The sequence below is a fragment of the Colossoma macropomum genome, unplaced genomic scaffold (assembly GCF_904425465.1).
Source record: "Colossoma macropomum unplaced genomic scaffold, Colossoma_macropomum, whole genome shotgun sequence".
Classification (NCBI taxonomy): Eukaryota; Metazoa; Chordata; class Actinopteri; order Characiformes; family Serrasalmidae; genus Colossoma; species Colossoma macropomum.
The window spans coordinates 75106-86951 of record NW_023494901.1 but is presented as its reverse complement, the minus strand read 5'-3'; the positions used below and the strand labels follow the sequence as shown (position 1 = coordinate 86951).

At 42.8% G+C, this 11846-nt stretch overlaps 1 long non-coding RNA gene across 1 annotated transcript; it reads left to right on the top strand.

Moving 5' to 3' along the window:
• The first annotated feature begins 2564 nt into the window (after positions 1-2564).
• On the top strand, positions 2565-7012 carry LOC118800485. Its single transcript, XR_005006240.1, has 4 exons — positions 2565-2667; positions 5630-5667; positions 6388-6563; positions 6869-7012. It is a non-coding gene; the product is annotated as an uncharacterized LOC118800485 (long non-coding RNA).
• The last annotated feature ends 4834 nt before the right edge of the window (positions 7013-11846 follow it).

Below are 11846 nucleotides of genomic sequence, written 5' to 3'. Positions count from 1 at the left end.
GCACTGATGCACTTTAAAGCTTTTGATTTGATCTTCAGTAAACAGGAACAGGGGGCGGGGCTTAAGAACAGGTAATTTTACTCTAGTTCATAGGATTGGTTTGGGGCATCATCCCCCAGATTTTTTCTTCAATTAACCTGTAAAATGTGCAGTTGAGAATCTACAATAATGATGATTATATCTTACAAGCAAAATCATAAAAAATCATTAAAGTCACACTTAAATAAAGGATTCCATCTGGGTAACTTGTGAGTGTCCTGATAAACACTGTCAGAGGCCTGCAGGGTGACCTGAGTCTGACACACCCTACAAAACATTTTTACAAACAAATGTGATATTTTTAATTTTTTTTTTAAATGTCGTAAATTTACCTTTTCACTCACTCTCTGTCTCTCTGAGTTTGAGGAGTGGGTCAACATGCCCCTGGGTAATTTTATAATGTTTAGGGCAGGTTATGAATATTCAGGGCTACAGCACCAGAAACCCATGCAAGGTGACACCCCTGATCACAACTGTAATCAATACTTATGATAGAGCGAAATCATAAATCATAACTTAGGTTAGAAAAATACAAAAACACTCTATTATACACTCCTTTATAAGTCTGGATGAGTCATCCTAAAATTTAGAAACATATGAAAAATACCCCTTCGTAATTTCTGTGATGTGTTATATTACAGGAACAAGAAAAAAAAGAGAGCGAGAGAGAGAGAGAAAGAGAAAGAGAGAGACAGTGTAACAGTGGAGGAGAGGAGGTGGGATGCAAATGCGAGTTGCTTTTATTCAAATTAAAGCTAACTGAGTCCAGAAACTGAGAAGCAGAAGTTTAAAAAAAAAAACACATATCCATGACAAAAACAAACTACAAGACAAACAAAAACAAGTGGCAGTAATATCCACAGGGTTACATCCACAATGTAAGACAGAGACTGAACAAACACAGGGGTTTAAATACACAGAGGGGAAACGTGAAACACCTGGGACTAATGAGGGGCGGAGCTACAGGCAGGTGGAACAGATAACAAGAGGGCAGGACCAGGGAGGAGACACAGAACAACAAAAGCACATGGCTACATACTCAGCTGTCACTGTGTCTTAAGATGTCTTAAGATGTCTTGACAGTATTTATAAGATGTCTTGAGACATTTTTTTATGCCAAGACGTCTCAAGAACGTCTTAAGACGTATGAGTGAAGACACTGTCTTTGTCTTGAGACATGAAAGTTAATGTCTTAAGACAAAGAAGTAATTATTTTGTGTGTCTTGAAGACGAGGCATGACTTAAGACATCACCTTGTCTTAAGACATAGAGATGTTGTGTCTTAAGACAGTTCAGTTGAGACCAAAGAGTGGTCCATTACAAAAGGTCCTGTGGTATGAGTGTGGTATTCCCGTGATACTGCCAAACTGAAAATTACTACTGAGGATTACCACAGCACTGCCTAATGTACAATATAATGAGAACATAACAACATAAGAGAGAATATAAGTATGTCCTCAAGAAGCAGCCTGCTGTAATCTTATGGTTTTTGTGTGATATTACTAAAAGAACATTCACTAAAGGTTTTACTTGCTGTACTTTTGTGATTCTTTTTTTTTTTTGTATGTTTTGTTTTTTGATTATTGCAGAAATGTGTTTACAGTGGCAAAATAGCAAAAGAAAAAATCAATTCTTAAACCATTTACCTCACCTTAAAATGTTTAAACTCATTTCCTTATATCATTGAAGTTCATGGTACAATAACTTTTAATTTGTAACATTTACCAAAGGAGATAATCACAGTCAGTCACAGTCTTTTGCTCATTTGCAGAAAACATGCTATGATTAAAACAACATTGATCTATTTTCAAATGTACAACTGTAACCAGAGACAACAAGCTAGGAACCAAGATAAAACAACTTTGAGCTAATAGGAAGTAAATGTACTTAACAGCTAACCTGAGTACTTTAGAGATCTCATACCACCAAAACTTAATGCAGAGAAGCACTTGGTTCACTCTCTTCATCATCTATTGATGATGTATTGTATTGTTTCACCACGTAAAATTACATCATAAACAGATTTTTGTTTAAATGTCCAACTTCATACTTTGACTTTAATGTTTTAAGACATGGCCTCCAGTGATGCTGTATGATAATGCTGCACAGCTGTCTTATGTATTTCAAGAGTTTGCAGTTTTCTATTCTGTGTCTAGATTAAAACAAACAAACAAACAAACAAACAAACAAAACAGCACAGTTCATTCAGTACAGAGAGGCGCGAACCGGAAAAACAGATCTATGGGAGGACAAACAAAAGACTGGCGGGAGTTTAGACCAATCAGAGCGCGGGACTCCGCCGCTTGGACGTTCGGTTTTGAAGCGCGAGCGCCGTTCCTCCGTTTAAAGCCAAGCGCGACCGTTACAGCCGTTTACAGTGAGCGAGTCTCTCAGGTCGCTACCGCGGGCAGTTTATCGAGTTTGTTTAGCGAGTGTTAAACCTCGATAAGACTCTCTTACACTCCTTACTGAGACAGCGCCGCCTGCCGGGTGACGCGTTCAGCTCCACAAACGAGGAGTTTCAGCTGCGTAGCTGACTAACGATAACTACTGACTGGACCGAGTGGAGTGGAGACTGGTTTTACGACTGGAGTCCCGACTGCAGCGGTCAGAGTCTGCTTTTAAAAGGTGAGTAGTGACCGAATGAGATAAGCAGCCTCACTGACAGTCAGCTGGAGTAACTTTTCTGTATTTCTGGGTCGATCTGCCGAGTGAAAACACCAGCGGTAGGTTAGCGTTAGCTAGCTAGCGGCTAAGCGGCGTGTCTGTTTACGCCTCGCGGCTGCGTCAGATCTCGCTTAGCACGCGCTCCAAATGAAAGACTGCCTCAGAAATAAACCTAAGACTGATCACAGCGCAGCAGGGTCAGCACACTGATCACAGCGCAGCAGGGTCAGCGCACTGATCAACAGCGCAGCAGGGTCAGCGCACTGATCAACAGCGCAGCAGGGTCAGCGCACTGATCACAGCGCAGCAGGGTCAGCACACTGATCACAGTGCAGCAGGGTCAGCGCACTGATCACAGCGCAGCAGGGTCAGCGCACTGATCAACAGCGCAGCAGGGTCAGCGCACTGATCACAGCGCAGCAGGGTCAGCGCACTGATCAACAGCGCAGCAGGGTCAGCGCACTGATCACAGCGCAGCAGGGTCAGCGCACTGATCACAGCACAGCAGGGTCAGCACACTGATCACAGGGTCAGCACACTGATCACAGTGCAGCAGGGTCAGCACACTGATCACAGCGCAGCAGGGTCAGCACACTGATCACAGGGTCAGCACACTGATCACAGTGCAGCAGGGTCAGCACACTGATCACAGCGCAGCAGGGTCAGCACACTGATCACAGGGTCAGCACACATCACAGTGCAGCAGGGTCAGCACACTGATCACAGTGCAGCAGGGTCAGCGCACTGATCACAGCGCAGCAGGGTCAGCGCACTGATCACAGCGCAGCAGGGTCAGCGCACTGATCACAGCGCAGCAGGGTCAGCGCACTGATCACACGGTCAGCACACTGATGACAGTGCAGCAGTGTCAGCACACTGATCACAGGGTCAGCACACTGATGACAGTGCAGCAGGGTCAGCACACTGATCACAGGGTCAGCACACTGATCACAGCGCAGCAGGGTCAGCACACTGATCACAGTGCAGCAGGGTCAGCGCACTGATCACAGCGCAGCAGGGTCAGCGCACTGATCACAGCGCAGCAGGGTCAGCGCACTGATCACAGCGCAGCAGGGTCAGCGCACTGATCACACGGTCAGCACACTGATCACAGTGCAGCAGGGTCAGCACACTGATCACAGTGCAGCAGGGTCAGCACACTGATCACAGCGCAGCAGGGTCAGCACACTGATCACAGGGTCAGCACACATCACAGTGCAGCAGGGTCAGCACACTGATCACAGCGCAGCAGGGTCAGCGCACTGATCACAGCGCAGCAGGGTCAGCGCACTGATCACAGCGCAGCAGGGTCAGCGCATTGATCACACGGTCAGCACACTGATGACAGTGCAGCAGGGTCAGCACACTGATCACAGGGTCAGCACACTGATGACAGTGCAGCAGGGTCAGCACACTGATCACAGGGTCAGCACACTGATCACAGCGCAGTAGGGTCAGCACACTGATCACAGTGCAGCAGGGTCAGCGCACTGATCACAGCGCAGCAGGGTCAGCGCACTGATCACAGCGCAGCAGGGTCAGCGCACTGATCACACGGTCAGCACACTGATCACAGTGCAGCAGGGTCAGCGCACTGAACACAGTGCAGCAGGGTCAGCGCACTGATCACAGCGCAGCAGGGTCAGCGCACTGATCAACACTGCAGCATGGTCAGCGCACTGATCACAGTGCAGCAGGGTCAGCACACTAATCAACACTGCAGCAGGGTCAGCGCACTGATCACAGTGCAGCAGGGTCAGCACACTGATCACAGGGTCAGCACACTGATCACAGCGCAGTAGGGTCAGCACACTGATCACAGTGCAGCAGGGTCAGCGCACTGATCACAGCGCAGCAGGGTCAGCGCACTGATCACAGCGCAGCAGGGTCAGCGCACTGATCACACGGTCAGCACACTGATCACAGTGCAGCAGGGTCAGCACACTGATCACAGTGCAGCAGGGTCAGCACACTGATCACAGCGCAGCAGGGTCAGCACACTGATCACAGGGTCAGCACACATCACAGTGCAGCAGGGTCAGCACACTGATCACAGTGCAGCAGGGTCAGCGCACTGATCACAGCGCAGCAGGGTCAGCGCACTGATCACAGCGCAGCAGGGTCAGCGCACTGATCACACGGTCAGCACACTGATCACAGTGCAGCAGGGTCAGCACACTGATCACAGGGTCAGCACACTGATCACAGTGCAGCAGGGTCAGCACACTGATCACAGGGTCAGCACACTGATCACAGTGCAGCAGGGTCAGCACACTGATCACAGCGCAGCAGGGTCAGCACACTGATCACAGGCTCAGCACACTGATCACAGTGCAGCAGGGTCAGCACACTGATCACAGTGCAGCAGGGTCAGCACACTGATCACAGCGCAGCAGGGTCAGCGCACTGAACACAGTGCAGCAATGTCAGCGCACTGATCACAGCGCGGCAGGGTCAGCGCACTGATCAACACTGCAGCATGGTCAGCGCACTGATCACAGTGCAGCAGGGTCAGCACACTAATCAACACTGCAGCAGGGTCAGCGCACTGATCACAGCGCAGCAGGGTCAGCGCACTGATCAACACTGCAGCAGGGTCAGCGCACTGATCACAGTGCAGCAGGGTCAGCGCACTGAACAATACAGCAATGAGACTGAACATAGTCCGTCAGTCTGTGTGGTTCAGAGAGGGTAGTAATAATTTTAATTTGCTCAGTTACATTTACTCTAGTAACGTCTTGGTGGATTTGTACTTTCTAGAGTATTTTTAAAATGTATTATCTGTGCTTTAGATTAATAATCTATGTTTTACTCGGCTACATTTATTAGTAATATATAATGACCAGTTTGTTTTGTGTTTTCATTGTTATGCTTTGCTGTTATTGTTTTGCTGCATTTACCTCATGTGTCTGTTTTGTTTTAGATGTTTCTCATCAGAAATCATCTGAAGCTGAGCAACTGGTGAGACTCAAGTTTTAATTTTTTAAATGAAACTATAAGAATGTGAGACAGATGTTTAGATTTGGTGGGTATTTCAAACAAATATAATTCATGAAGTATTTATGGTAATACAGAAGAGCAGAATGTTTAGGTAAAGCTGGGTTAGAGTATTCAAATATCTGCACTTTATTAATTCAACTTATTAATTTGTTATTTGCCATTACAGCTGTGTTCAAAATATCGATATGGCAATATCACCAACACTGTGTCAATATTTATGAATTTACTTCTTCATAGTGCTTTAATGTGTAATACTGCAAGTCTCAGAGCCCTTCAATTCATAGCATAAAGCATGTGGTAAACATGCTGTAATAGAGTTCAGCTCTTATTAATAATCATTTCATGTAATAATTCTCTGTGAGAGATTAGAGGCATTGAACTCTTCAAACGCCTGGTTCTTGTCACTGCCACTATGAACAACTCTGACTCTGTAGGTTTTTCCACAATGGAACATTTTATATCAAACTATTTTTTTGCATCTTAATGATGAAATTGTGCTTAAAATTGTGTAATTCTCCTTTAACACAGCTTTTAACAGATACAGATATCAGTACTAAGCTCACACCTGCCTCAACTGCAAATGGTCATTTCTGTCACGTGTTGACTGAGGCATGTTAGAGGATGAAAACAATAGAATTGTGAATTATCTAATCAACTTTGTTGTTTTCAGTCCTTCCCAAGGAACATCCTCTCTTTGGGCCTCATCCAGTATAGTGGCAGTCCATATCTCTCTCAACACTCCACTGTGCTCTTACCCAAGTGGCCTCATCCTGATGCTTCTTTCATCACACTGAACATCATTGTCTGAACATCAGCTATGCGTGTGAGCTGGGTGCCACGCTGGAGTTCATGCATAGGTAATATTTAAAGCCTTGTCACATTTCTTTGTGTATTAAATGCCTGAGTTGATTTTAGATGAGTAAAATTATGTATACTGTACATTATATTCTACTTATAAAGGGAATATATAATGCTTTCCCTTTTATTTACTGTGTTATGTAGCTTTTTGTGCATGTAAGATTCAAAGCTGAAAGTATATGCCAGAGGGAGAAACTCTTTCCCACAGAAACCACTTTTCTCAGCTGCCTGAGTTCCCCAGCCCTTTTCCTTTGTTACAAGATGATGTAATCCCATAACACAATCCTTATTGCCCACCTACCAGAGAGCTTGGCACGCCCTCACACAACGCAACGCATCTGCCGGAGCCCGTGTATTGGCGGAACCGCTCTGGCGCTTGATCAGTCAGAGCCAAGTGAGCGAGCTAACTAATCTGAGCATACTGGGCTCATCAGGAAGGAGGGGCTTAAAGACACAGGATCTCTAACAGAGCATTTCAGACAGAGGGTGAGTAAACAATTACAGTATGACAAAAAATAATGTGTTTCTGGAACACTGAAGCATGTAAATGTATTATAGTCGACCCCAAAAATAAATTTATGAACATTGGAAATTAGCATAACAGGTCCCCTTTAAATTCAGCCTGCTTGTGTATGCAGATCCAAAAGTAATTTCAAATTTATTGTCTTAAAATTGATTTTTTAACAGATGCATTTTCCTCATATCTCTGACAAAGAAGACCAACACTGAGAAAAAACAGAGGAAGAGGCGATGGGCTGTGAATCTGACAGTTCTCTCACTCATCACGGATTTAACTCTGAAAGGAGAGATCGGTAACATTAGCAGTGTGATATCAGTAATGTTAGTGCTCAGGCATTATGGCATGGACATATGCACACTGAGTTATCTGTGTCCTGTTTCCTGTGTCCACGTATGTCCACAGCTTGGCTCTATTCCAGCTACCAGCACATCTGAGTCTGGTATTAATTGTTTGACAGCTGATCATTATCTGGCTGAGGTATGTTATGAGTGCTGCTGGGGTTCAGACCTCTGTATTACTCTGTTGGTCAGTTTTTCTTTTTAGTCCATATTAATTGGTCTTAAAATTGTTTCCTATCATTTATAATTGTTCATAGTACTATATTGTTAATAACCTCAGCATAACTTATATACGGAATAACAGCAGACCTTAAATCAGATTCATTGGTCGGAACTGTGTATTTATTGCAGTATATTTCAAATTTCTACACAAAGTCAGTGAACATGTTTTTCTCTTTCTGTAGAACATATCAAGTGTGATGACGCTATTGTACTGTGCATATACACAGTTGTAAAAACAATAAACAATAACTGTAATTATATTTTTTGAAAGCTATGTGGGTGCTTTTTCATGGGCTATGCTTTGGATTGCAGAGTGAATTATTTGAATGTAGAAGTATTCTGAATTTTTAACAGATTAACAAGGAAATACAAAACTGTAAAATAGTGATTTTCCATACCCCTTTAAATTACTTTACTGTAATTTATGCATACTTATTATTGTTCTTGTTCTCCTTATTATTATTTTAAAAGTTGATAAAATGATAGCTTCATTAAAAAATGAAGCAACTGTAAAATAGTCTGTAAAAAAATGTATTTAACACATTTTACAACATTTTTAAAACATTAAGGGTTAATTACTATAAAAATGGATTTAAAACTGAATTAAATTTTTAAATTTTGCTGCAACACTGTATTACAAAATAGTTGCATAAGAGTCCCTCATACTACCACCATGTTGAAGGCATGGTATGAACTCACAAATAAACTTTCATCATATCACTGATTCCATAAACCTTTCTAATGCAACAGAAACATTTAAAGGGGAATTCCACATTTTTCTAAACTAGGCATAATTCTGTCATTGCGATGTAAACAAAATCATTTAGTGGTTTCATATAAAATGGCTTATTGTAGAGAAAGCTACAGACTGGGAACCATGTGCCTATTATTATTACTTTTGTTGTTAAATTTGTTCTGAAATGTATAAATGTAGTATGTACTAATGTATGTAATGTTTGTATGTTTATAAAATGATATGCAATATATTAAAATAAATTGTAGAACAAAAAAATGAAAAAAAAAAGACTATAATTTTAGCTATAAATAATGTTACATTTTAAAATTCCCTTAAAATATTTAAAAGTAAAAGATTTATTTAAAAAAATGTAGGTAAAATTTAAAAATACGTATTATACATCCTACATCTTGAGACGTCTTGAGATGTTATTATTGCCAAGACATCTTAAGATCCGTGTCTATAGACACGTCTTAAAGACATGTCTTCATGTCTTAAGACATGCCTCAAGATGTCCTAAGATGTCTTCATAATGTGTCTTTAGACATGTCTTAAGACATTTCAAGACATGGTAGCGGCTGGGTATGTACCACTGAGGGGAAGAAACAGTCACACTCAGAGGGACAAAGGGAGAATCTGTGACAGAGAGAGAAAGAGAGAGAGTGGCATAAACTTTCCCAGGGAGTTGGCATACACCCTCCGGCCCCCTTTCTTAAAAATAGGGACCACCACCCCGTTCTGCCAGTCCAAGGGTACTGTTCTATCCATGCAGTATTGCAGAGGCGCATCAGCCATGACAGCCGCACAACATCCAGAGCCTTAAGCATTTCCAGGCGAAGCTCATCCACCCCTGGTGCCTTGCCAGCGAGGAGCTTGCCAACTACCTTAGTGACCTCCACCAGGGACATTAGGAGCCTGACACACCAGAAGCCTCTGGCCCTGACTCCTGTGAGGGAGGCATGTCTCTTGGATTAGGGAGTTCCTCAAAGTGCCTCTTCCACCGACCAACAATATCCTTATTAGAAGTCAGAGTTTCTTCACCCCTGCCGAATTCAGCTTGGACAAAGCCACCCCAACCGCTTCTGAGTTGCCAGATAGTTGTCCAGAACCTCCTTGAAGCCGACTGAAAGTCTTTTTCCATGGCCTGGCCGAACTCCCCCCACGCCCTGGATTTTGCTTCTGCCACCGTTGCTGCTGCTGCCTTTTTTGCCTGTCCAGTCCCTAAAGGCCTCTTTCTTTGGGTTACCGCTCTGACAGGCACAAACAAGCTTTTGGCCACAACTGTGCCTAACAGCTTCCACGATGGAAGTTTTGAACAGGGCCCATTCAGACTCCATGTCCCCTACCTTCTCCGGAACATGACAAAAGCTCTCCTGAAGGTGGGAGTTAAAATCATTCCGAACAGGGGCCTCTGACAGTCGTTCCCAGCACACCCTCACTATTCGCTTGGGCCTACTGGGTCTCACCATCAGTCTTCCCTGCCATCTGATCCAACTCAACACCAGATGGTGATCGGTTGACAACTCAGCACCTCTCTTCACCCGAGTGTCCAGAACACATGGTCCCAAGTCAGATGGGACCCTTGCACTAAGGCCCCTAAAATCACTCCATACCCCAGTGTAACTTTTAGGATTTTAGGAAACACCAGCCTGTATTGACAAATATAACACTGATGTTCTGAGTAACATTGCTGTGTTTGAGTGATGAATAAATGAACAATGAATCACATTCAGTTTTAAAGCTTCAACATTCACATTCATGATTACACATATTTAATAGCTGATCTTATCCAGAATGCTGTGCTTTACTGTTTACTTAAAACAAATCTTTAAGCTAGTGTTCACAGGCCAGTAATCAAAGATGGAAATTACTAATATTTTCCAACCCTATTAAGAACTAAAGAGCCACTCCAGAGTGACTCCAATACAGTATCATAATTTATTAATTTTGCCCCAAGAACAAATCAGATATTCTGTAAATGCTGCTTTGTCCTGTACATCATTAGGTGGTGCCCCTCAGAGTGTTCTTGTGCCCTTCAGCCCCCCATGTCCTGGACACACCACTGAATTGTATGTCTTTGAGAAAGAAAGGGGGTGGGGTGTGTGGGGGGGGTGTTTTAAAAACAATCTATCAGCTGTATTGTTTACTGTACCTGTTAAAATGCTGTGATTGAACCGTTACTTTTTAAAAGCTATTTAAACCTATTTTTATAACTATTTAAAATTAATTTTTTAAACTATTTAAAACCTTTTTAACACTATTTAAAACTTCTCCAACTCAAGAGAGAAAAGATCTTCTGCAGCCAGCAGTGACTGGCTGAGTGTAAACAGGCCACTGACTGACTGAAACTACCTATCATGTCATGCTAACATCTCTAAAGACCTGTTCCTGAACAGAGTCAGTTCAGCCTCATGTAGTGCACTGTGTTAGCTATCATCTCTGAAGAACTTCAGGCTGTTTTAAACTCAGTTCATTTCCTAATGTCCAAACCAGAGTTTGGGTTTTTGTGATTTTGTTTTTCATTTGGTTCAGGTTTTTTCACACTGCAGCAGCTAAAGTGGACCAAATTAGACATGCAGGTGTTTGTCAGAAGTGTTGCAGGGATGGACGCCCTCTACTCTGAGATGTTCCACCATGAAAGCAGATGTAGCGCCCCCACCAGGTACTTAACTGAACAACAAGGGCCTAAAGGTGTTTAACATTTAACCCTGAACTAGTAGCATGGGAGGTACAGGGTTGGTCCTACAAATATAGAAATTCAACTGGCTTATTTGCTAGGGTGATATCTCCCTGGAGGTTCAGAAATGTAGCCAGTCAATTAAAGCTACCCAAAACTCCCATGCACAGATACTTTACTCTTAGTCTACTTCCTCTCACAGCACCCAATCACACTCAAAGTTTCCAAAATGGGATACGAGAATACACTGCATGCTGTGAAGCTCAATCTAGTGATTAGAGCAATTCTGTTTAACACCTACACCCTACACAAGCATTAACTCCTAATACAGGTGTTGAATATACACTTATGACTTTCCATGAACTGCAGAAACACATGAAAATTTGCTGTGACAATAAAACCACAATTTATATATGTCTGAAACACAATTTTAATTTCCTTTTGATCCTATATTTGAATTATTAATTAGTCTTTCCCTTAAACTAGAAATCAGTTTTTGTAGCTAGGGGACTTTGACTTAAATTCAACCAACAACCTTTCCCACAAGTTTAAACAATGGTTTTACAGGGCACTTAGTTTGTTTTCAGAAAGGGAAAAGACATTATAAAACCCCAAATAAATATTTATCCATTTTACTCATCATAGAACATGAACTTAACACTGCATTTTTCTCCTTTATATGACAAGAACCCCCCCCCCACCAGGTGTGTGATGTGATCTGGGACAGCCCCCAGTTTAAGCCCTCCCACATCATTACTCACATAAGAACTGTAATTTAATAATGTGCTT